The 24,287-nt window shown below is 46.8% G+C and overlaps 1 long non-coding RNA gene across 1 annotated transcript; it reads right to left on the bottom strand.

Annotated features, from left to right (window-relative positions):
• Positions 1-1,147: 1,147 nt before the first annotated feature.
• Positions 1,148-20,571, bottom strand: LOC141264373 (uncharacterized). Its single transcript, XR_012319913.1, has 3 exons — positions 20,531-20,571; positions 20,266-20,313; positions 1,148-4,122 (listed from the first exon to the last, which is right to left on the bottom strand). It is a non-coding gene; the product is annotated as an uncharacterized lncRNA (long non-coding RNA).
• Positions 20,572-24,287: the final 3,716 nt, after the last annotated feature.

Below are 24,287 nucleotides of genomic sequence, written 5' to 3'. Positions count from 1 at the left end.
ACTTGACAGCCCTTGATATTCTACTCGTTTCACTTAGTAATACTCCAAGATCCCTATTAGTCATAATCACAGACCAGGGAAAAAGAGACTCCAGCTCCAAATTGTCATAAAAATACAAACTTTTATTAATAAAATTAAAAACATCAAGGCCATTGATTACCACCAATTTGACGGATTCTGTATGTCGATGGTGATGTTATCCCCTCCACAGTGAGGTTCCCTTTTCGTTTTTCTTGATGTTTTTAATTTTATTAATAAAAGTTTGTATTTTTATGACAATTTGGAGCTGGAGTCTCTTTTTCCCTGGTCTGTGATTATGAGTAATAGGGATCTTGGAGTACTACGTATGTTTAAAAGTGTCTAGCAGTAAATAACTATCATTTGGACTCATGACATTAATCATTTCACTTAGTGTATAATAGGTCAGCATCACTTGTCTAGTATCCACAGTTCTCGAGTAGAAGCCCTCCTGCTGGGTTGTTCCTCTGATACTACAGATTCTTTGGCTAAGGGGGTTTCTTCCTCCCTATTCATTTCCAGTACTTACTCCTATGCCCTTGGAACTACGTCTTTAGGTTCTTGTTCTTCTGTTGAATCATCCGTTTCTGTACGCTCTGGTGATTCTGCAGCGGCCGTAAGGGCCTAGGGTACTTGGTAGCCGGGCCGGCAGTCTTCCAGGGAGGTCACGGTGGCAGTGGCCCAGCTCCGTGGCCCTGGCCGAGCAGATGAAGGGAGTATTTACAGGGGATTCGTAGTCTTTATATGACGCCACCTGTTGTGCCTGGTCAGGGATGACCAGCGCTGCTGTGTGGACCCTGGGGGATAGATGGTATAGCAGCTGGGATGAAACACTTCCCACGGGTGAAGCGGGCCCCCAGGGATTGAGAAAGCTTATATGAAGGATGGTGGCGGGGGAAACAGGGTGCAGAGAGCAGGGCGGCAGCAGTGATGATAGTCACGGTGGTAGCACAGCTGCGGGGAGGCGCAGAAGAAGAAGACAGACACGAGGAATGCAGTCCGGTTACCTTTACTGCAGAGAAAGCTGTGGAGTCCAGGTCACTAGTCACTAGGTCCAGGAGGGTCCGGTCAGCCTGGAAGCAATCGGAGTCCACCCTGTCAGATGGGTTTGGAGGCCTGCCTGCTGCGCTTCTCCATTGTGGGCCCCACTGCCTCTGAGCTATTATGCGGTCTCTTTTCTTCACTTCTGCCCTAAGCTCCGTACTAGCAGGTGGTGCAAACCTATAACGGGTATTGCCGTCTTGGGTGCAGCTCCGGGCTCTAGTTATACCGCTGTGCTGCCGGGGCTCTGCTTGTGACCAGGAAACTTGCAGTCTCATGTTCCCCAGATTTGGTTGCCGGGATGTGCAATGCCCGTACAACCCAGGACTCTGGTGTCCTCAGCTTCGCTGCCTGGGGGGAGCTCTTCACTTGCTCTGCTCCCCAGAACTTTCTCCTTCTCCCTCTGCAGCTTTCTCCTTCTCTCCCTTCCCTCTCACACTCACTGACTAACTCTTCCCCCCAGCCGGAAAAGGCAGCGCCCCAAAATAGGGTGTAGAGCTCCCCCTTCAGGTCAGGGATCAGAACCTGTGTGTGCGTGTGGGGTTTACCTGATGTGGGGAGCTCCTCCTGCTTCCAAGCGTAATATCACCTCCGGTGAACGAGGCAACACTGCTGTGGCAACCAGCCCATGGGGCACCACATTTCCTCTATTCTTTGGTTCATATAGATATCTTTGGCAATTGGTGCTTGATTATCAGGTCTGAAATGAACCTGGAGCTTCAGGGCTTAGTTCACTTTCATGTGGATTGTATTTATCACTTCTTGTCAGTATGCGAAGTACGGAAGTATGGTCTTCTTCATCTGAACTTTCAAGGTCACTGTCCACCTCAGAAGCTTCTGTCTGTGTTAGTCTCTTAGTTGATCTTGGTCAATGTTGATCCACTTTCGGGATGTCTTACTGTGGTGGGAAGAAATCACAGGGTAGTAGCAAATTCTGATGTACTAGTCTCCCATTTCCAGTCTGATTTCATAAACTGGGCTGTCGTCGGACTTCCTCTTAATAACCACATATACCTTGTCTTCCCAGTATGAACGAATTTCCCTGGACCATCTTTCTCACATAAGTTCTTGACTATCACACGACTTCCAGGTGTAAATTCTGCTCTATGACATTTCAGATCATAGTATTCTTTGCTCTTGTTTTGCCCTTCCGTGAACATTTTTGACGCTATGTTGTATGCTTCTGTCATAAGTTCTTTCCATATCCGAACATATTCAGGGTATGTCTTGTAAGTCTCTGAAATTGGAGTATTGAACATTATATCAATTGGTAGTCTTGGAGATTGACCAAACAACAGGAAGAATGGTGAATAGCCCATTGCTTTGCTCTTGGTACAGTTGTAGGCAGGCACCACTTTTGATACAGAACTCTTCCTATCTTTCTTCTTGTCGGCTGTGAAGGTTCTCAACATAGACAGTAATGTTCGGTTGAAAAAATCCACTTGTGTATTGCCTTCAGGGTGGTAGAGTGTGGTGTGAAATCTCTGGATCCTACAGTATTTCCCTAACTTGGCAATGAGCTGGTTCTCAAATTCTTTTCCCTGGTCATGGTATAATCTTATTGGGAACCCAAACTTCAAAGCAAAATCATTGAAGATCTTCTCTGCCGTTGTCTTACCAGACTTATTAGTAGTAGCATATGCTACCACCATTCTGTTTGCAGAGATGATGGTTAGACGTAGGCCTACCTTTACTTCTTTCATGTCCACTGTATTCTCATTATCTCACGAATCACATTTTCCGACACTGTTTTAGGTATGGCAAGAGATGTGGCTACCGCATCCACCACGGGTGTCGCTGATTTGTGTTTCCTAATAACCTCACTGATCATGTTATAAACCAGGATAGGTTCTTCAGCCACCTTCTGATCACTTTTGATGAGAAAGGGTACCAATAACTCAATGGTGTGTTGATATGTCACTTCCACCCAGTCTACGAAAGGGATTTCGGTTTGAATGACAGCTTTTGCTCCTTTTTTTGCTTGCACCAAATTCATCTTTCCATTTTTTTTTAGTTCGTCACTGTAGGCAGGGTTTTAGGGTTTCCAGACATTTTCAACTGATTTAAAATTTGCAACTATTCAAGGAGTTGTAACGACCGGAACGCCGGTCGAATGTGTATGAGCAATACGGCACTGCTATGAATGACTCCGACCCTTTATAGTGGCAGAACACTTTTTTTTTACTGATAACAAGAATGACAAGGTTAAACAATTCTACAAAATATGGGCCACAACAGCCACTAACACAATTTACAAGTTATGCAGCCCGAGAGAGCCCAAGTGCCAATCTCGCAGGGATGAGCTAAACTACCCCTGGGCTATGCCGCTCCCACCCTTATTCAGTACAGGGCCTACCCAGGAAGTCACCGTGGTCGTGGCACGTGGTCCTCCCAGGAATATAACCTTACACCCTCCTCCCACACTAATACAATGAGATCTGGGTACCCTTGTTTTCCCCTTAGAGAACATTCATATATATATATTTAGCCAACGCGTTACCTATACGGTGTACAGTTTCTCTTCTTACAAGAGCAAAGAGAAATCTCTCAGACTTAATCCATATACAAACAGTTAACAAACTAAACCTTTAACTAGACCCTGATTTCCGGCCACAGGGTTTGATCAGCTTCTCCTTCTCACCAAGCTCTCCAGCACATCCAGGTATAAGCAGGAATTAGAATCAATCTCAGTCCCAAAGTGTAGTTCCCAACAGGGCTCCTTTGTAGTATCCACGTACACAGTCTTAGTATGTCAGATCCTCCACAATCTCTGGATCAAGCCTGCTCAGTCCATCAGCAGTGATATACACCAGGCAGTTCTCAGTACTACTGGAATCACTAACTAGCTTTCCCTAACTGACTACACAGTCGGTGACCGGTCACATATTTCAGTTACTCACAAGGCACAGCTTCTCCTTGAAGACAAAGTCTGGCTCCAATGTGTACAAGCTCTCCAAGTCCAAACAGCACCAGCACGCACGTAGCCTTCTTTAGAGAACTTCCTGGTTCTGTGTTTCCCGGGCTCTTTCTTTACTTGTTCCTTGCTGACCCCTAATGGCTGGACTAAGTCATTGCAGGAGAAATTTACACTGTCATAAATATGAGCTCATTACCACAAAGACATGTCAACATGTTACAGAGTCACAAAATGTATGGCAAATGTATTCCAGTTCCCCCAGAAATGATTTTATGTATGCAAAAATTTGGTGGGGGGGGTATCAATTTTTTAACATTTTTTTTTAAAAAGATGCATCTTTTTGCTCTAAAAGTCAAAAAAAAATGGTTAAAGACAGGAAAAAAAGACCATTTTGACTTTGCACAAAATTTGTGAACTGCATGCACCATTTTGTTGAATTGGGTGCAATAATGGTCAGCGAATACCAAAAAAGAAAAATGACTTTCAAAAATGAAAATTATGAAACGGGCTCATTGTGTTCTTCTTTTCCTTAAAGTCTCACTACTGTGTTTTTTTTATTACTGTCAATCATTAATTTGTGTGTAGAGAGTTTATTAAGATACTTACCCGTAAACATCTTCTGCTGTTTCCAATGCTGCTGCAGTCCGAACCAGCATCATGTGAACGCATTTCTGACCTGATGGTGTGGCACCCTGCTGTTCACAGGTACCATAAGACCCAAAAGGGTGCATGGATGGACTTCTCCACAAGAGGCCCTCATTATATGCAGACACCTCCACCCTTCCACCTCACACCACCAAAGGGAGCCCTGATAGGGATATATATATGGAGGGTGGAGCCAGGCAGTTAGTTAGTAGTTCAGAGAGTGTGCTACCACTGAGAGCAGTGAAGGCGCAGCACGTCTGCTTGCTGGATTGAGGGCCCCGAGTGTGGCCGGAGGCAGTAAGGAGAGGAGAGAGGAGTTGAGGGGGCAGAGGAGCATCATAGGCTCACCCCAAGATACAAACCGGACACCAGGTCCGCGCCTACAGGGTCCTCTATACCCAGTAGGGATAACCGGCATACCAGGAGGATTACAGACCCCTGGTCATCCTGAAGCTACCAGCAATAACTGGACTAGGAACCACGAAGGCCCCAGCGTCCAGGGATAGTGGTTGCCAAAGAAAGGTCCTATTACCAAGCGGTCAGGTGAGAGAGCAACACAACACAGAAGCTAGGCCAAGTTTCAGGCTGGCTAGAAGCTTAGAGAGAGGGAGACAAGGATCGGGACGCCTTATACCCGCTCACTGGGGAGAAGTCCTGAAGTGCACCCTTCCTAGCAAGTACCCTGGACCATACCTGCCGTTACACCAGTAAAGGTACTGAAGCGAATACCCTGTGTGAGTGTCCGTCATTCCCCCTGACCTGGCCATCTCTCACCTGCACCCCTTCCATCTACACTGCCCCGGGGAAACATTCCAGCTGCCATCCCATCACTCCCGGAGGTCTGCAGCAGCACCGGTAACCGTTACCGGAAGCCACAGGTGGCGTCACGAAACAAATTTTACACTAAAGAACCCCCTTTTTCAAGAGAGACCCCAGAGTACGGGCCCGGGAGCCGACTGCCGTGATATCCTAAACAAGGTAAAAGGCCCGGGTACCGAGTCCCCTATATCCCCCTGGGTGACACATCTCTCTTCCTGGCGTTACGAACAGGATTTCGTGCCCGCTGCCACCGGGTACTGTGTGCCGTATTGAACTGTATTTGAACTGTGGCGAACAACATCGCCGCCATGCAGGAAGAAGAGGGGCGTAACCGCGGGAACCAGAGAGGCGTGACTGTTGGTAGCGCGCGAAACTCAAGCCCCGCCTTGCGCTCTGACGCAGCTCCAGGAAGCGTCAGGTCCTGGAAGGAGACCATCATCTGCGGAGCTGCAGCCTACCCGATCAAAAGTAAGGGAGGTAGGCTACGGTTCACTAGGGGGGCGCAACCATGGCCGACGACCAGCAAAACGCCGGAGCACCGGTTAACGCTCCTGATGCTCAACTCGCGCCCAGCGCTGCTCAGGCCGGAGCAGCCGCCCCACCAGCAGGGGTCGCGCTTCCCCTCATGCCCATGGCCCTGCCGTATATCCTCGGAGCAAAATGGATTACCCAGTATGATGGCAAGCCAGACACCCTGTCTGGATTCAAGAGAAAGATATGCGGTTTATTGGACATGTATTCAATGACTGGTAAACAGAGGGCCGCTGTTGTGCTGGGACAATTGACTGGTGCCGCAGAGCGGGAAGTTGAAACCTGGCCAGCCGCAGACCAGGAATCAGTATCCGTTATCTTTAAGAGACTGCAAACTGTCTTTGAAAACCACACTGAGACAGATCTCCGGATGAGGTTCTACCACTGTACCCAGAAACCTGAGGACAGTATCCTGGACTGTGCCTGGCGCTTACAAGAAGCCCTGTGGGCCCTGAAACAGGTTAGTCCAGCCAGCATACATGGTGAGGACAAAATGCTGACAGAACAGTTCATCCGGGGGTTGAGGTCTCAGGAGGAGAGCAGAACCGTACGGTGGTGAGCCTTAGATCATCCAAATGCCACCTTTGACACCCTGAAGGACATGACTATTAAGGGTCTGCAGCCTCTGGAACCATCGGATACTGCTATCCAGCGTTACCAGGGTGGGGCCACCCCAGTGCCCGCAGCGCCCACTGCTCCTGCGTTAACGGCTGAAACAAAAATGCATACAGTGCCCCCTAGCGAGCTGAACAGCCTGCGCTCTGAAGTGCGTCAGCTAAGTAAAACCCTGGCCACTGTCCTGAGCACCCTGCAACTACTGACGGAGCCCGAGCTGGAAGGAGGGATCCTACTCGCCGACTGTCCTGAAGATGTCCCCTGGATGAGGAGAAGAAGGAAGACAACGCCACCCCATAGGAGGAGAACGCCACCTCGTGGGAGGACCAACGACCAACATCGCCCTCCAGGAGAATTCATCTGCTACCGTTGCCACAAGGCAGGCCACACCGTGCGGAACTGTCCTATAAACGGGCAAACCCTGGGGCCAAGGGCCGACACCCAGAAGTAGATCAATCAGGCCCATCAAGCTGGCACGACCGGTTTGTAGGAGGAAGGCCTTTCCTGTCCATCGTGCTGGACGGCATAGCAACACCTGCATTACTGGACACCGGCTCACAGGTAACCATCATACCTGATGTCCTCTACAAAAGGTACTGGTCCATAGATGGACTCCACCCGCCAGCCCCGAACCTTTCTGTGTATGCCTCTAACGGCCTTCCTCTTAACCTAATAGGGGTTAAGGACGTGACAGTGAAGGTGGGGAGAGTGGAACTAAAAGACCAAGGACTAATTGTCATAGAATCTAACCCTGGCGATACCAATCCGTATATGATACTTGGTACAAATATTGTTGGTAACTGTTTGGGAGAAGTGTTGTTTTTACTCCAACAGATTGCTGACAATGCCAAACCAGGGCAGAGGAAGGTGCTCCAGAAAGAAATTCGAGCCCTCCTGTACCAGCAACAGGTAAAGCTAACAGGTGGTGAGATTGGTAATGTACGGGTAACAGACCCGATACCCATTGTGATTCCCCCAATGAGTGAAATGCTGATTTGGTGTAGGGCATCAATAGGTCTCAAGGGACAGAATTACCAGGCGGGAGTGGAGCCCATTAGCTCAGAGCACAGACCTACACTCCTAACTGCTAGAGGGGTAGTTGATGTACGCAACGGAAGGGTACCTGTACGTCTCCTAAATTGTGGGGAGGAGGAAATTAAATTGCCAAGATACGCCACTGTTGCCAGATTGTATACTGTGAATAATGATGCCATACACACAGTGGAATCCTTGACCCCACCAGATACAGTGGAGGACAATGACTCCGGAGCTCAGAGGGAGGATTGGTGTCAACAGCTCCATGTTGGGACTGATGCCACCCCTGTCCATCAGAAACACGGTGTTTACAGAGTGGTTCAGGAATATGAACAAGTGTTTAGCAAGCACCCATTTGATTTTGGAAGGGTTAAAGGGGTACAACACCACATACCCACCGGTAACCATCCACCCATTAACCGGTTCGCGACAGCCCATTGTAGATAAACGTCGACGCTTGCTGGGCTCTGTGCAGCGCCGACGTTTAAAAACAGTGGGTGGTCTCGCAGCGCTCAGGACCCCCAGGGTCCTGCAAGCGCTGCGATTCCGGTGCAGAGCGTTAGCTCTGACAGGGAACATCATCGGGACCTGATTGGATCAGGTCCCAGTGATGTTAACCCTTTGCTATGTTCTATATGCCGCGATCTATAGTGATCGCGGCATATAGAAGATAGACAGAGGAGAGGAGGTCGTCTTACTTACCTCTCCGACGACCCCTGATACCTTCCAGGACCTGGGGTTGCTATGGCAGCTGGAGGTCACATGACCGCCTCCGGATCTGCCATATATGGTGTCCTGCCTGGCTCAGCCTGCAGCTGAAGCCAGGCAGGAGACTCTGACTGTGAAACAGACAGCGAAGATCTCATGTAATGTAATATATGTCTATTACATTACATGAGATCAGTGATCAGAAAAATAAAAATTAATGTCCCATACAGGGACTAAGTAAAAATGAAAAAAAAAGTAAAAAAAAAATGTTTTTAAACTGTTAAAAAAAAAGCACAAAATAAATAAAAATAAATAAATAAAATATTAAACCAATAAATCCGTATATTTTTACAAAACTAAAAAAAGTACACATATTTGGTATCGCCGCGTCCGAAACAACCCGAGCTATAAAACTGTCACACTAATTAACTCCTTCTGTGCACACCGTAATAAAAATAAATACAAAACGGAGCAAAAAAATATGCTTTTTCATCATATCACCAAACAAAAAGTGGAAAAAAATGCGATCAAAAAGCAAAATAGAAATAAAAATGGTACCGCTGAAAACGTCATCTCGTTCCGCAAAAAAAAAAGCCGCCATACAGCTCCATCAGCCGAAAAATAAAAAAGTTATAGCGCTCAGAATAAAGCAATGCAAAAAAATATTTTTTTCTATAAAATTGTTTTATTGTGTAAAAGCGCCAAAACATAAAAAATACAGTAAGTGTAGTATCGTTGTAAACGTATTGACCCGAAGAATAACGCTGCCTGATCACTTTTACCACACGCAGAACGGCATAAAAAAAACCTCAAAAAACAATTCCTGAATTGTTGGTTTTTGTTAATTTTACCTCCCAAAAAATGGAATAGAAAGCGATCAAAAAATGTCACGTACCCAAAAATGATACCAATAAAAATGTCAACTCGTCCCGCAAAAAACAAGCCATCACATGACTCTGTTGGCCGAAATATGGAAAAATTATAGCTCTCAAAATATGGTGATGCAAAAACTAGATTTTGCAAAAAAAAACGTCTTTTAGTGTGTGACAGCTGTCAGTCATAAAAACCCGTTATGAATCTGGTATCTCTGTAATCGCACCGACCCGAAGAATAAAGTAATCTAATCAGTTATATCACACTAGGAACAGCGTTAAAAATTAATAAAACCAATTCTTCACCTGCTACTGATTTGTTTATTATGTCTCCCAAAGATCGCAGTAAGGCTCTGCTCACATTTATCCTGCGCTCTGCACTAAGCGCTTACACCAGAGTTTCCGTGTAAATCTCTGAAATACGTGATTCAGCCGGAAACCCATGACGGAAGATTCCCTGTAATGAGGCAGATATAGGCCACTGTGGACGCCGTCTAGCCTGGGATCCCACGGTGTCATTTGTTTTAGGCGTGCATAAAAGTGCGGTTGGCCACAGTTTTGTGCACTTCTGAAAAAAAGGACACCGCTAAACAGAGGCCAGACGGAGTTCAGAGTAACTCTGCTGCCTCATTACAGTGAATGGATCCCGCAGGGGTTTCATCTGAATTACATCACTTGGAAATTTAGATGGAAACCCCGATGTAAGTGCTCAGCCTAGAGCGCCGGATAAATGTTACGTAAAATGTTCCCAATAAAAGCTTCAACTCAGTCCTCAAAAAAAGCTAGTCCCCACTCAGGTCCGTCATCTGTTAAAAATATAAGGGACTTCCAAGTTACTGGTAGCAGAAAGGCTCTGGAAAAGCGAAATGGCCCTTGCCCCCCAAAAGAAATTCAGAAAATTTTGTGCTCCCAAATCCAAATGCCTATTCTACAATAATTTGTTCTCCAATTGTCAAATAGCACTCCGTCCCCCCCAGATCTCGCCGTATGGCTGAGCGGTACGATACAGCCACATATTGGGTATTGCCACTTTTAGAAGAAATTGTGTGACACATTTCGGCACCATTTTTACCCATTGCCCTGTGTGAAAATGTAAAATCTGAGGGTAAACATTTTTTTGTAGTAAAAATATAATTATGCTTTTTTCACTGCCCAATGGTATAAATTAAAAAATTAAAAAATACTCACTACTTCCCTAGATGAATTCCTTGAGAGGTGTAGTTTACAAAATGGGGTCACTTGTGGGGGTTTCTGCTGTTTCGGCATGTCAGCGACTCTTCAAATGTGACATGGTGTCTGCCACCTATCCCAGCCAACATAGCGCTCCTTTCTCTTCCAAACCCTGCCGTACACCAAAGCAGTGGTTTTCCCCCACATATGGGGTATCGGCGTACTCAGGAGAAATTGCACAACAAATTTCATGGTGCAATTTATCCTGTTACCCTTATGATAATGAAAAATTAGGGAATGAAAAACATTTTTTGTGGGAAAAATGTGAAAATTTTATTTTTACGGCTCAATATTATAAACTTCTGTGAAGCAGCTGGGGGTGCAAGGTGCTCACCACACATCTAGATAAGTTCCCTAAGGGGTCTAGTTTCCAAAATGGTGGCACTTGTGGGGGGTTTCCACTGTTTAGGCACATTAGGGGCTCCCCAAATGCGACATGGCGTTTGCTAATTATTCAAACAAATTTTACATTCAAAAAGTCAAATGGCGCTCCTTCCCTTTCAAACCCTGCCATGCGCCCAAACAGTGGTTTGCCTCCACATATGGGGTATCGGCGTGTTCAGGAGAAATTGCACAACAAATTTCATGGTGCAATTTATCCTATTACCCTTATCATAATGCAAAATTAAGGGATGAAAAATGGTTTTGTGGGAAAAATGTGAAAATTTTATTTTTACAGCTCAATATTATAAACTTCTGTGAAGCACCTTGGGGTTCAAGGTGCTCACCACACATCTAGATAAGTTCCCTAAGGGGTCTAGTTTCCAAACTGGTCTCACTTGTGGGGGGTTTCTACTGTTTAGGCACATCAGGAGCTCTCCAAACGCAACATGGCGTCTGCTAATTATTCAGACAAATTTTTCATTCAAAAAGTCTAATGGCGCTCCTTCCCTTCCGAACCCTGCAGTGAGCCCAAACAGTGGTTTTCCCTCACATATAGGGTATAAGCATGCTCAAGAGAAATTGCACAAAAAAATTTGGGGTCCATTTTTTCCTGTTACCCCTGTGAAAATAAAAAAAATTGGGTCTAAAGTAACATTTTTGTGAAAAAAGTTAAATGTTAATTTTTTTCTTCCACATTCCAAAAATTCCTGTGAAGCACCTGAAGGGTTAATAAAGTTCTTGAATGTGGTTTTGAGCACCTTGAGGGGTGCAGTTTTTAGAATGGTGTCACTTTTGGGTATGTTCTGTCATAAAGACCCCTCAAAGTGACTTCAAATATGATGTGGTCCCTAAAAAAATGTTTTTGTAAATTTTGTTGGAAAAATGAGAAATCGCTGGTCAACTTTTAACCCTTATAGCTCCCTAACAAAAAAAATTTTGGTTCCAAAATTGTGCTGATGTAAAGTAGACATGTGGGAAATGTTATTTATTAACTATTTTGTGTGACATATCTCTCTGATTTAAGGGCATGAAAATTCAAAGTTTGAAAATTGCAAAATTTTAAAAAATTTTGCCAAATTTCCGATTTTTTCACAAATAAACACAAGTTATATCGAAGAAATTTTACCACTATCATGAAGTACAATATGTCATGGAAAAACAACCTCAGAATCAGGGGAATACGTTGAAGCGTTCCAGAGTAATTACTTCATAAAATGACAGTAGTCAGAATTGAAAAAATTGGCCCGGTCACAAAGGCAAAAACAGGCTCTGGTGCGAAGTGGTTAAGGAGCGTTACAGACCCATACCACCAGCACATTACCAAAAAGCCAAGGAAATGTTGCATGACATGAAAAAGGCAGGGGTTGTAAGGGATAGCTGTAGCCCCTGGGCAGCTCCCCTGGTCCTGGTCAGAAAGAAGGACGGTAGCATGAGGATGTGTGTAGATTATAGACAAATTAATCAAATAACACATAAAGATGCATACCCTTTGTCCTGTATAGAGGAATCCCTGGCTGCACTAAAATCTGCCAATTACTTATCTACATTGGATCTCACTAGCGGTACTGGCAAGTTTCTGTTCCTGAGGAAGACCGGGAGAAGACAGCCTTCACCACCCCGATGGGATAATGCGAGTTCAACAGTATGCCGTTTGGGCTCTGCAACGCCCCTGGGACGTTCCAGAGGCTGATGGAGTGTTGTTTAGGACACCGGAACTTTGAGACAGTGCTGCTGTACCTGGATGACGCTATCGTGTAGTCGAGGACGTATGAAGACCATCTGAAGCACCTGGCGGAGGTATTTGAAACATTGTCCCGGTATGGGATGAAACTAAAACCTTCCAAGTGCCACCTGCTCAAACAGAAGGTTCAGCACCTGGGACACGTAGTCAGCTTGGAGGGAGTAGCACCAGACCCGGAGAAGGTCACTGCCATCCAGAAGTGGCCCGAACCGAGAAACGTCAAGGAAGTACGTCAGTTCCTGGGACTGGTCGGGTACTAGAGGAGGTTCATAAAGGATTACACCAAAAAGGCAGCACCTTTACAAGATCTCCTGGTAGGACAGTCCAAGAGAGGTAAAAATCCCCCATTCCAGTGGGGTAAGGAACAGGCTGAATCCTTTGCAGTAATGAAGGAAGTCCTAACTGGTGAAGAAATCCTGGCTTACCCTGACTACAGCCAGCCTTTCCTGTTGTACACCGACGCCAGCAACGAGGGACTGGGAGCTGTGTTGTCCCAGAAGCAAAACGGCAGAGAAAAGGTAATTGCGTATGCCAGTAGGAAGCTTCGCCCTACTGAGAGGAACCCGGAGAATTACAGTTCCTTTAAGCTGGAGTTCCTGGCCTTGGTCTGGGCTATCACTGAAAGATTCAAGCATTACCTAGCCTCAACTAAATTCACAGCCTTTACTGACAATAACCCCTTGACACACCTGGAGACAGCCAAGTTGAGAGCCATGGAACAGTGTTGGGTGGCCAGACTGTTGAATTATCAGTTCACAATCAAGTACCAGGCAGGTCACAAGAATACCAATGCTGATGCCTTGTCAAGAATGCCCCACCAGTCGGACACCGAGGATGAAGTGGATGATCTCGAAGAAATTGAACTACCTGCTTTCCACAGAAATGGAATGGCCCACGAGCAACACGCCTCCAGAAGATGTCATGGTAGGACGCCAAACCCTCTACCTCATCACAGCTGGAAGGAGACCCAGGACAGTGACCCGGTTGTCAGCCTCATCAAAAGACTGATAACCCAAGAAGGTTCTCACCGGGAGAAGGATGCTCCCCCACAAGCCAAGCACCTGTGGAATGAGAGAAGCCAGCTGTTCATCTACAGAGAGAAGCTGTGCAGAAGGTATGTCAACCCTAAGACCCATGAAATGGTGTGGCAGATTGTTGTACCTAGGACAGATATCCAGATGGTGTTAGAGGCCTACCACGACCAAGCAGGTCACTTTGGCTGGAAGAAGCTGGAAACACTGCTGAAGGACCGGTTCTATTGGGTTGGAATGCGGAGTTCCATAGAAAGGTGTTGCCGGAATTGTGGACCCTGTAGCCTCAGAAGGAAAGACTACGGCAGCCAGAAGCACCCTTGCAGTCCATCAAAACAACCCAACCCCTGGAGATTGTCGCTCTGGATGATGTCAAACTGTCACCCAGCAGATCAGGCTACTCCTATGCCCTGACCATGGTGGATCACTATTCCCGGTTCCTGGTGGTAGCCCCTGTCAAGGACCTGACAGCAGAAACTGCAGCAAGAACGTTCCAAGCCTACTTCTGCAGACCCCATGGATATCCGGAAAAGGTGCTCACAGATCAAGGCCCTGCTTTCGAAGCTGAGCTATTCAAGGAATTCTGCCACCTGTATGGATGCAAGAAGATCCGGACTATGCCATATCATCCGCAAACCAACGGTATGTGCGAGAAAATGAACAACATCGTTATAGACCTGTTGAAAACCCTACCTTTGGAAGAAAGGTACCAGTGACCATAAAAGCTACCTGACCTAGTGGACCTGTATAACCACATACCCGTGAGTTCTACTAATTGTACCCCAGCATACCTTATGAGAGCAAGACCTGGAAAATTGCCCATGGACCTGGAGCTCGGAGTGGTAGAACCTGCTGCAGATACGTCCACTGAAGACTGGGACACAAGTCGGCAAGAGCAGTACAGGAAGGTACAGGCCTGTGTCGAAGACAGTCTAAACAAGGTGAGGGAAAGACAGGAAGAGCAGTATAACAAACATGCACCAGCTGAACCCTTGGCACCTGGAGAGATAGTGCTAAAGCGGAAAAGAAGAGGTCACAAGCTCGATGACCAGTGGGAAAGAGAACTCTACACTGTGCTAAACTCCAGATTTGACAACATTAAAACCTGCCTGATTAGTAAGGATGGAGGTAAGACAACCGCAACAGTCTCAAGAGACCACTTGCAGGTGTGCCCAGGTCTACTGAAGACAACGGAGGAAGAAGTACCTCCTATAGCACCGGAAGAACCCAAGGAAGATGTGCTTCACACAGTTCTAGGAGATTTCCCTGCGGACTGGCCTCAACTTGATGGAGCAGTCATTATACCAGTAATACACTTCTATCAACCACAAGAAGAACCTGTGAGCGCCCTAGAGGAACCTGCTCAGAAACAGGAAGAGTCCCCAGTCAGAGGAGGATCACCCGTTGAAGCAGAGCCTGAAGGCCCAGTAATCAGTGCACTTGCCAGTCCCATAGGGAGATTGAGGCAGTTTTATAATTTACCCGCACATACACCTGATAGGTTAGCAGAGAGTGCATGCACAGACACCAGTATCACCCCAGTGCTACGAAGGTCCACACGCAGCACACTAGGCCAAATCCCTGCCAGGTTTAGGGATTAAAATACAAAATGCCTAAAGTATAAATAGTTACCCAGTTGGGTATTGCCTATTGTTTATTATGTAAACTGAAATTAATGTGTACCTGTAGTTACCCGTCAGGGTACAGAGACTTGTAGGCTGAGGACTGTGAGCAGCCAAAAACTGTCCTTGTAAATAGTTGCACTCATCAAAAGTGCCCCCCTTATTTGACCACTGAACAAAAACCCGTCTGGCGTGGCCGAAGACGTGGTCCAACATCTGGATCACTTATGCCCTGTAGCCACGCCCAGGGCCTACGTTGAGGGTTTTCAGGCGGGTCCCTCATGTTACTCATTTTACGCTTTCTTCGGTGAAATGAACACCGGGTTACGGGACTTACTGTAACTTTATTATTATTATTGTCATTATAATTATTGTTATTGTTGTAACCTGTTACAAAATGCTTCAGTCCAGGAGTACTGAATTGTACTAGGGGGGAATGTGGCACCCTGCTGTTCACAGGTACCACAGGACCCAAAAGGGTGCATGGATGGACTTCTCCACAAGAGGCCCTCATTACATGCAGACACCTCCACCCTTCCACCTCACACCACCAGAGGGAGCCCTGATAGGGATATATATATATGGAGGGTGGAGCCAGGCAGTTAGTTAGTAGTTCAGAGAGTGTGCTGCCACTGAGAGCAGTGAAGACGCAGCACGTTTTTATGTCTTTTTATATATGAAAAAACTGAGAACAATGCAGGATGAAGCACTCCTCCTCTTCCTCTTTTGTAACCCCTCCCTCTCTCACTCTGGCAAAGGGCTATGAAAGAAGGGTCAAATTCATTTTTCCCATACACCTGAAGAAGGCTGCAAACAGCTGAAACGAATTCTGTATATAGTTTTCATTTGTTTTACATTAGTGTGAATAAAACAATTTTACTCACAAGCAACCTGAAGTTCCTGCACCTTGATCTCACTCGGTGGCAAAGACAGCGCCATCACCTGGTTTTCCTTTTTGGCATTCTCATTGTGGGATACTCCTGTCTCAGGGTTCAATCCCACCTCACCAGGTTGGCCGCAGTCTTTTGCAAATTCATCCATACTTCAAGCGGGAGTTGTGCCTCTGTTTGCACAACCGCATCAGGTGAGCAATTTCCTATGCTCACCCTTTTAATTGATCAATCTTACAACGCTAGATAGCGCCACGTTTTTTTCTCCTTTAGGAAATCTATTATTGTTCCTATTGCCAGAGTGACAATACACACTGACTGTGGAGCTGAGTTCCATGTGGTTTGGGTGCTTAGGGGTCTGCTCCACCCAGTGATAATAGGGCGGGACTTCAGTCTGTTTTGGGACTTGTAGCGGAAAGCGGGGGTGCCAAGTGTCTCAACTGGGAGCCGGTCACACCATGATGCACTGTTGCAGTCAGAGGCAGAAGACTTCCCCCTGTGTGTCCTTGCGGGAGACGAAGACGAGGTGGTGACCCTGGAGGACGAGGTTCCAGACTTGGGGGTGTCTGGGGGGAACTTTGGTACTGCGCAGATGCAGGATCTCACTTTGAAGTGTGCATTTGACCATGTGTCTGTGATCAATAAGGTTTCTCAGGAGCCAAAGGCTGACACCAGGTTCCCATATTTTTCACTTAATGGGGAGCTTCTTTATAGGGTCACTAACCCAAGAGGGGAAATAATAGAGCAGTTAGTAGGGCCGGGACCCTATAGGCATAGAGTGTTAGGCCTGGCCCATTCTCACATCTTGGTTGGGCATCTAGGGTTAGATAAGACTTGGCAGCGGGTCCTACAGAGGTTTTACTGGCCTGGATGGCACCGGGAGATTGTGAACTACTGCCGGTCCTGTCCCACCTGTCAGCTAACAGCTCCCGTGTCCCATTTCCGCAGCCCCCTAGTGCCGTTACCTATCATAGAGGTCCCATTTGACCGGATCGCCATGGACCTTGTCAGGTCCCTGGTGATGTCCGCCCGGGGCCACTAATGCATTCTGGTTGTATTGGACTATGCAACGCGATATCCAGAAGCGATACCATTAAGAAATTCCTCCGCCAGAAGTATCGCCAGAGAGCTGGTACATATTTTCTCCCAGACAGGTCTGCCAAAGGAGATCCTGATGGACCAGGGAACTCCGTTTATGTCGAAGGTGATGAGAGAATTATCTAAGGCCCTCCAAATTACACAACTCCGAAAGTCTGTGTACCACCCGCAGACGGACGGACTGGTAGAACATTTCAACAAGACCTTAAAGTCGATGTTAGAGTAAGTTGTTTAGAAGGATGGGATTGCCTGCTGCCGTACCTGCTGTTCTCCATTAGGGAAGTTCCCAGAGCTCTACAGGGTTCTCCCCATTTGAACTGCTATACGGACGACACCCTCGGGGACTTCTGGACACAGCCAAGGAGACTTGAGAAGCAGAAGTTACACCCCACCGAAATGTCATCGAGCATGTGGCCCAAATGCAGGACCGGATCGAAAGGGTAATGCCAATCGTGAAGGAGAGCCTTCTACAGGCACAAGAAGCCCAGGCAAGGGTCTACAATCGGGCTGCAAGGCTGAGACAATTCAGCCCTGGAGATCGGGTTTTGGTGTTGGTGCCCACGGTCGAGAGTAAGTTCCTGGCTAAGTGGAAAGGACCGTATGAAGTAGTTGAGAAGCTGAGTGAAGTCAACTGAAAAGTCCACCGGCCAGGTAGAAGGAAGCCATACCAGATCTACCACATCAACTTACTGAAGCCGTGGCGAGACAGGGAACTGGTGGACACTCCATCTCTAGGGGCAAATCCTGAATCCAGGGTCGAGGGCGATACAGTAGCAGAGACACTGTCACCGGCCCCGAAACAACTGTGCCGAGAACTCTTGCAAAGAAACCGAGACCTGTTCTCAGAATTGCCCGGATGTACGCAAGTTGTGGAGCATGAAATCCTGACCGAACCGCATGTACAGGTGAACAAAAGGCCGTATTGAATTCCCGAAGCCCGCCGCGAGGTGACCTCCAAGGCGGTGAGGAGAATGTTGAGCCTGGGCGTTATTGAGAAATCTAAAAGCGTCTGGTCCAGCCCGATTGTTCTCGTGCCCAAGCTAGACGGAGAATTGCGGTTCTGTAATGATTACAAGAAGCTAAACGATGTGTCCAAATTTGACACCTACCCAATGCCTACCTACCCAATACCCTGGACCTAATAAAAGGATACTGGCAGATTCGCCTGGCCCCAGGGGCCAAGGAGAAAACGGTCTTCTCTACACCCGATGGGTGTTTTCAATACATCAGGATGCTGTTCGGACTACAGGGAGCCCCAGCTACCTTCCAGAGGGCCATGGACCGGATTCTGGGCTCACATAAAAAATACGCTGCCGCTTACTTGGATGACATCGTGATTTTCAGCCCAGATTGGGGAGTCCACCTGCAGAAGGTCCAGGCAGTACTGGATGCATTGAGAAATGCCAAGTTTACCATAAACCCAAGAATATGCGCCATAAGAAAGGAAGAAGCAAAATACTTGGGCTACGTGGTTGGAAGGGGCAAAATAAAACTGCAAATGAACAAGGTGGTGGAGACAATCCAGAATTGCCCACAACCAGCTTCCAAGAAACAGGTACGGGCTTTCTGTGTGCACTTTCTGGGTATCGTGGGGTATTATCAGTGGTTTATCCTGAATTTCACCACAATAGCGGCACCCCTGACCAACCTACTTAGAGGTACGAAGATGGTGATGGCTAAGTGGTCTTCTGAGGCAGAGACAGCGTTCCAGGAGCTGAAATGTGCCCTATGTAACCAGCCGGTCTTGATAGCACCTGAGTTCCGTAAAGAGTTTGTGCTCCAGACAGACACCCAAGACATCGGCATAGGAGCCGTCTTATGGCAGGAGGTAAATGGGGAGGAAAACCCCATTCTGTACCTGAGCAGAAAACGCTCAGCCTGCGAAAGGAATTTTGCAATTGTGGAAAAGGAGTGCCTGGCCATGAAGTCGGTGGTTGATACCCTTAGGTACTACCTGTTTGGCCTCAAATTCAGACTGGTCTCAGACAATGCCCCCCTGAGATGGATGAGGGAACGGATTGGAAAAAAATGCCCGGGTGACCAGATGGTTCCGGGCCCTCCAGGTCTTTAGTTTTTTGGTAGAGCACAGGTCCGGAAAACTGCATGCTAATGCCAATGCCCTGTCCAGACTTCCCTGTCTAGTGAGTGAAGGTGCCCAAACCCCTGGCTTTGGACAGAGGGGGGGGAATATATAGTGTGTCAGAAGGGAGATATGTGTCGCTGAGACTCTTAACCTCAGTGATGTGAAAACATGGAAGTTTCTCCTGCACATTCGGTGCAGAGAGAGTTAATAGGACCACATTTACAAGGGAATGTTTTTAGTGAAAAACGAAGTGCAGGGCAGGACGTTATGGATTCTATCTCCAATCCAGGGAGTGCATTGGGCTTTAAATAGCCAGCCTTGACACTCAGGTGTGGTCAACACCTGTGGAAACCTGCTCCAGAGTGGAGCTAGCACGTGCTATGCTGAAACTGTGTGTGGCTAATCATAAGTGGCCAGACCTTGGCCGAGATATGGACTCTGCTACAAGTTTTGTATTTCGTTTTTTTGTCTCTTTAGCCAAATGGACTGTGTTTGTTTTTTCTTTATGGACTACCAGGTAGTTTATGCCTGCTGAATAAACTAACCCAAAAATGTAAAGAGACACCACACCATGTACAGGTATATCACCCCAGTAAAATGTACGCCTCACCCTGTTGCTAACTCCGGCATATGCTAAATACCTGACATCAATTATGGACCTGGGATTGTTTTCTGACAGTCTTCTAAGTGTGAAATTGGCAAAAAAACTTCTATAAACACATTCATGGGTTCAGAAACAGTGGTATTTCAGCCTCATGTTACCTGTATGTCAAAAATATTAATACAAAATATTGTTAAAAAATATGGTCTTGAATGTATTTTTGGCAAAAAAGTGGCAAAAGCATTTTGGTCAATGTGCTCCAGTGAATCAATGGAAGTAACAACCTATGGTGAAACCTAAGGTATAAGTAGAGCAGGATATTCCGGAAATTCTGGGATGTTATTTGCTCCATCAGTATAAATTCGTCCTGTTCTCCATACTTACATTATTGTATCTAAATATTCCAGAGCATAAATAGTTTCTAACGCAATTCTGTAATAGAAAATACAGATCTGGTTACAATTATTGTCATTTTAGCCTTTTCTAATCCCACAAATATGACCATTTATATAATTATTTTCCTTTAGATAAGTGCATGTCATTAATTTTTCATGCATTATACAAGATGATTTATCACTTATTTAAAGTTAAATAATGCCTCATTCTACCTCTATTTCACAATTCTGATTCATAATATAGAGATATTTACCAGAATTCCTGCTCAATTTCATATATTTTTTTATTCCATCTGTTGGAGAAAAAAAAAAGAAAGAAATGCAATCATTACATACGCAGGTAATATAATGCTTAGAAATAAAGTTTATTCTATAAGACCTTCTGTATGGAAACTTGTGCACTGGCACATTGCCCATAGCAACCATTATAACAGCCATGTTTCCAACCTTAGAAATAAAATTAGAAAATTATGTTTTGCAATTGGATGCTATAGACAATGCCTAGTATCCAGTTATGAATAAGTCATAAATAAGGCCCAGTAATGGTGGAGCAGTTAATATTTTTTATGAACGAAGTCAGACAAATAATGATACAATATTAGCAAATTACTGATTTTCTCATAAAATGCATGAAATGGGTGACCACTCCAGTGACGCAGCGTCACTAATTCAGTGGGCACACAATATCTTGAACACACTATCTTACATAATACACTTATATGTCTATTATCTCTTCTAACTGGTAAGGTCTTTCTATCCTTTGTAAGGTGGCTGCCGGACGCATAGTGGATAGGAGATATGTATCACAGAGGTGGTAGTCTTCTGTGATGTAAACCTGGAGTAATGCTCTAGTGCACACAGTACTAAGAAGGGTTAATTGGCCATGACAGGGCCTGATTTATATTGAACAGTGAAGAGTTGGGCAGGAAGGCTGTTCCCAATATCTCTACCCAGGGTGGGACTGGGGCATCGGGACACCGGAGAATCCTCCGGTGGGCCTGGGTTCTCGGCAGGACGCACGGTGGCCCGCTGGTTAACATAGCCGCAGACCTATCAGTCGCCAGTGGCTGACGCAGGGGCAGACATACCGCCAGAGCACCTGCACAGGGGCCTGGAGGTTCAGGGCGGCTAATAGTGAGGGCAGAGGCAGGTGCGGCGGGTAGGGAGTGATGCGATCCCTCCAGCTCCGCTGCTGACATGACAGCGGAGCTTGAGGGATCCATCCTCTGCTTCCTGCCCAGCGCTTGCTCCCTCACACAGACACGTGCAGCTTGATGACGTCATCATGCAGCATGCGCCTGTCTCAGGGAGAAAGTTGCAATGCAGACAACAAGGATGCTGTGGCCTGTGGGGGAATGGGCAGAAAGGTAAGTGTTGCGTTTTTTTTAACTAATACACTGGGGAGACAATGATGGAGAGGGGAGAGCAGTGATGGAGGTGGGGAGAGCAATGATGGAAAGGGGGAGAGCAATGATGGGGATGGGGGAGAACAATAATGGGGATGGGGGAACACAATAATGGGGATGGGGAGAGCAAAGATGGGGATGGGGAGAGCAATGATGGGGATGGGGAGAGCAGTGATGGGGATGGGGGAGAGCAATAATGGGGAGAGCAGTGATGGGGAGGGGGAGAGCAATGATGGGGATGGGGAGAGCAATGATGGAAAGGGGGAGAGCAATGATGGGGATGGGGGAGAACAATAATGGGGATGGGGGAACACAATAATGGGGATGGGGAGAGCAAAGATGGGGATGGGGAGAGCAATGATGGGGATGGGGAGAGCAATGATGGGGATGGGGGAGAACAATAATGGGGATGGGGGAACACAATAATGGGGATGGGGAGAGCAAAGATGGGGATGGGGAGAGCAATGATGGGGATGGGGAGAGCAGTGATGGGGATGGGGGAGAGCAATAATGGGGAGAGCAGTGATGGGGAGGGGGAGAGCAATGATGGGGATGGGGAGAGCAATGATGGGGAGAACAGGGATGGAGAGGGGGAGAGCAATGATGGGGATGGGGAGAGCAATGATGGGAATGGAGAGCAATGATGGGGATGGGGGAGAGCAATGATGGGGATAGGGACAGCAATGATGAGGATAGCAATGATGGGGATGGGAGAGAGCTATGTTGGGGATGGGGAAAAAAATGATGGGTATGGGGGAGAGCAATGATGGAGGTGTTGTCATGCAAGATGTGGGAAAGACTTAGTGCAACACAGAGGGAAGAGGGGAAGGGAGCCCAGATTGTAGGGAAAAAGGGAAGTGGAGACCTCCTAGTCTGGTCTAGTGTCACCCTGTCTCAACTATCGACCCTATATTGGCTTTTCACTTCACCAATCGCTGCACGCGTTTCTTGCCCTGTCTTTTTCTGGCGTAAGACTCAGGATAGGGAAGGGAGGAGATGAGCACTAGTCGATCTCCACTGAACACTAAAGACAACAAGGGAGGACAAACAGGGGAAATAGCTTAGCTTTAGACAACTCCAGACAACTGTACACACGACCTCAAGCACCAGAGAGGAAGCAGTACTGCTCTTGCTAAACTTTCACAAGGAGTAAATGAATATCGACGGCAATTCCCTCTGATACACAGCAGGTATTTATACACCCAGACCAGGGAGTTAATTAGCCAGAGGAAGGTAGCCGCTGGGTCCTAGAGACAGCCTTTAAGAAGATGTCTGTAATGCCAACATAGAGATCTCCTGCAACCAACGGCAGGGCGACTTTCTGTCACTTCTGACACACCCGTAAAAGTACCCCCCCCCCCCTACGAGTGGCCTCCGGACACTCAGGACCGGGTTTCTCAGGATAAGAGGTGTGGAAAGAACGAACCAACTTGGGAGTGTTCTCCTTTGATGCTGAAACCCACATCTTCTCCTCTGGACCATAGCCTTTCCAGTGCACCAAGTATTGTAGAGAACGACGTTGGAGACGAGAATCTACAATCACGAAAACTGGAACTCCAGATTACCATCAACCATTACTGGGGCGGTGGTAGAGGTGAGGACTCAAGAGGTTCCACCTACTTTCTGAGTAATGATCTGTGGAACACGTTGTGGAACTTAAGGGCCTGAGGAAGTTCAAGACGAAATGCTGCTGGGTTAATGATGGTGGTTATTTTATAGGGACCAATAAACCTAGGTCCCGGGACCAATAAACCTAGGTCCCAGCTTCCAAAAAGGAAATTTCAATCTTATATTCCTGGTAGACAACCGCACAAAGTCATTCACATTCAGGTCCGGACCTGGCAAGCGTTTTCTGTCAGCCATACATTTATACCTGTCTCCCATGATCTTTAAATTACTCAGCACACCCTACCATACCGAGGAGAGCGATGAAGCAAACCGTTCCTCCTCAGGAACTCCTGAAGTTCCTGCCCCACAAAAGGTACCAAACTGTGGGTGATAATCATATGCACTGAAGAACGGTGACCTGCCAGTGGATTGTTGACTATGATTATTAATGGAAAATTCTGCCAGCGGTAAGTAGGATGCCCAATCCTCCTGATTTTCGGAGACGAAACACCTGAGGTAGGTCTCCAAATTCTGATTGACATACTCGGTCTGTCCTTTCGACTGACGGTGAAAGGTAGAGGAAAAGGACAGCTGCACCCCTAATTGAGAACAGAATGCTTTCCAGAACTTAGAAACAAACTGGGTCCCCTGATCTGACACCACATCGGAGGGAACCCCGTGAAGCTTCACAATCTTATTTATGAACACCTGAGCAAGTGTTTTGGCATTTGGAAGCGCAGGCAATGCGACGAAGTGAACCATTTTACTGAACCTATCTACTACCACCAAAACCACCGTTTTGCCTGCAGAAACAGGTAGGTCAGTAATAAAATCCATGGACAAGTGTGTACATGGCCTACTAGGGATAGGTAGCGGAAGAAAACCAGACGGACGGGTATGCAAAACCTTAGAACATGCGCAAATACTACAAGCAGCTACATGTTCAATCACATCCCGATACAACCTCAGCCACCAAAAACAACAAGAGTGGAGGTCC

This window comes from Phyllobates terribilis, unplaced genomic scaffold (assembly GCF_046119375.1).
Source record: "Phyllobates terribilis strain yellow unplaced genomic scaffold, ASM4611937v1 Scaffold_4__5_contigs__length_816908805, whole genome shotgun sequence".
In the NCBI taxonomy this organism is placed as follows: Eukaryota; Metazoa; Chordata; class Amphibia; order Anura; family Dendrobatidae; genus Phyllobates; species Phyllobates terribilis.
This window is presented reverse-complemented; position numbering and strand designations above follow the sequence as displayed.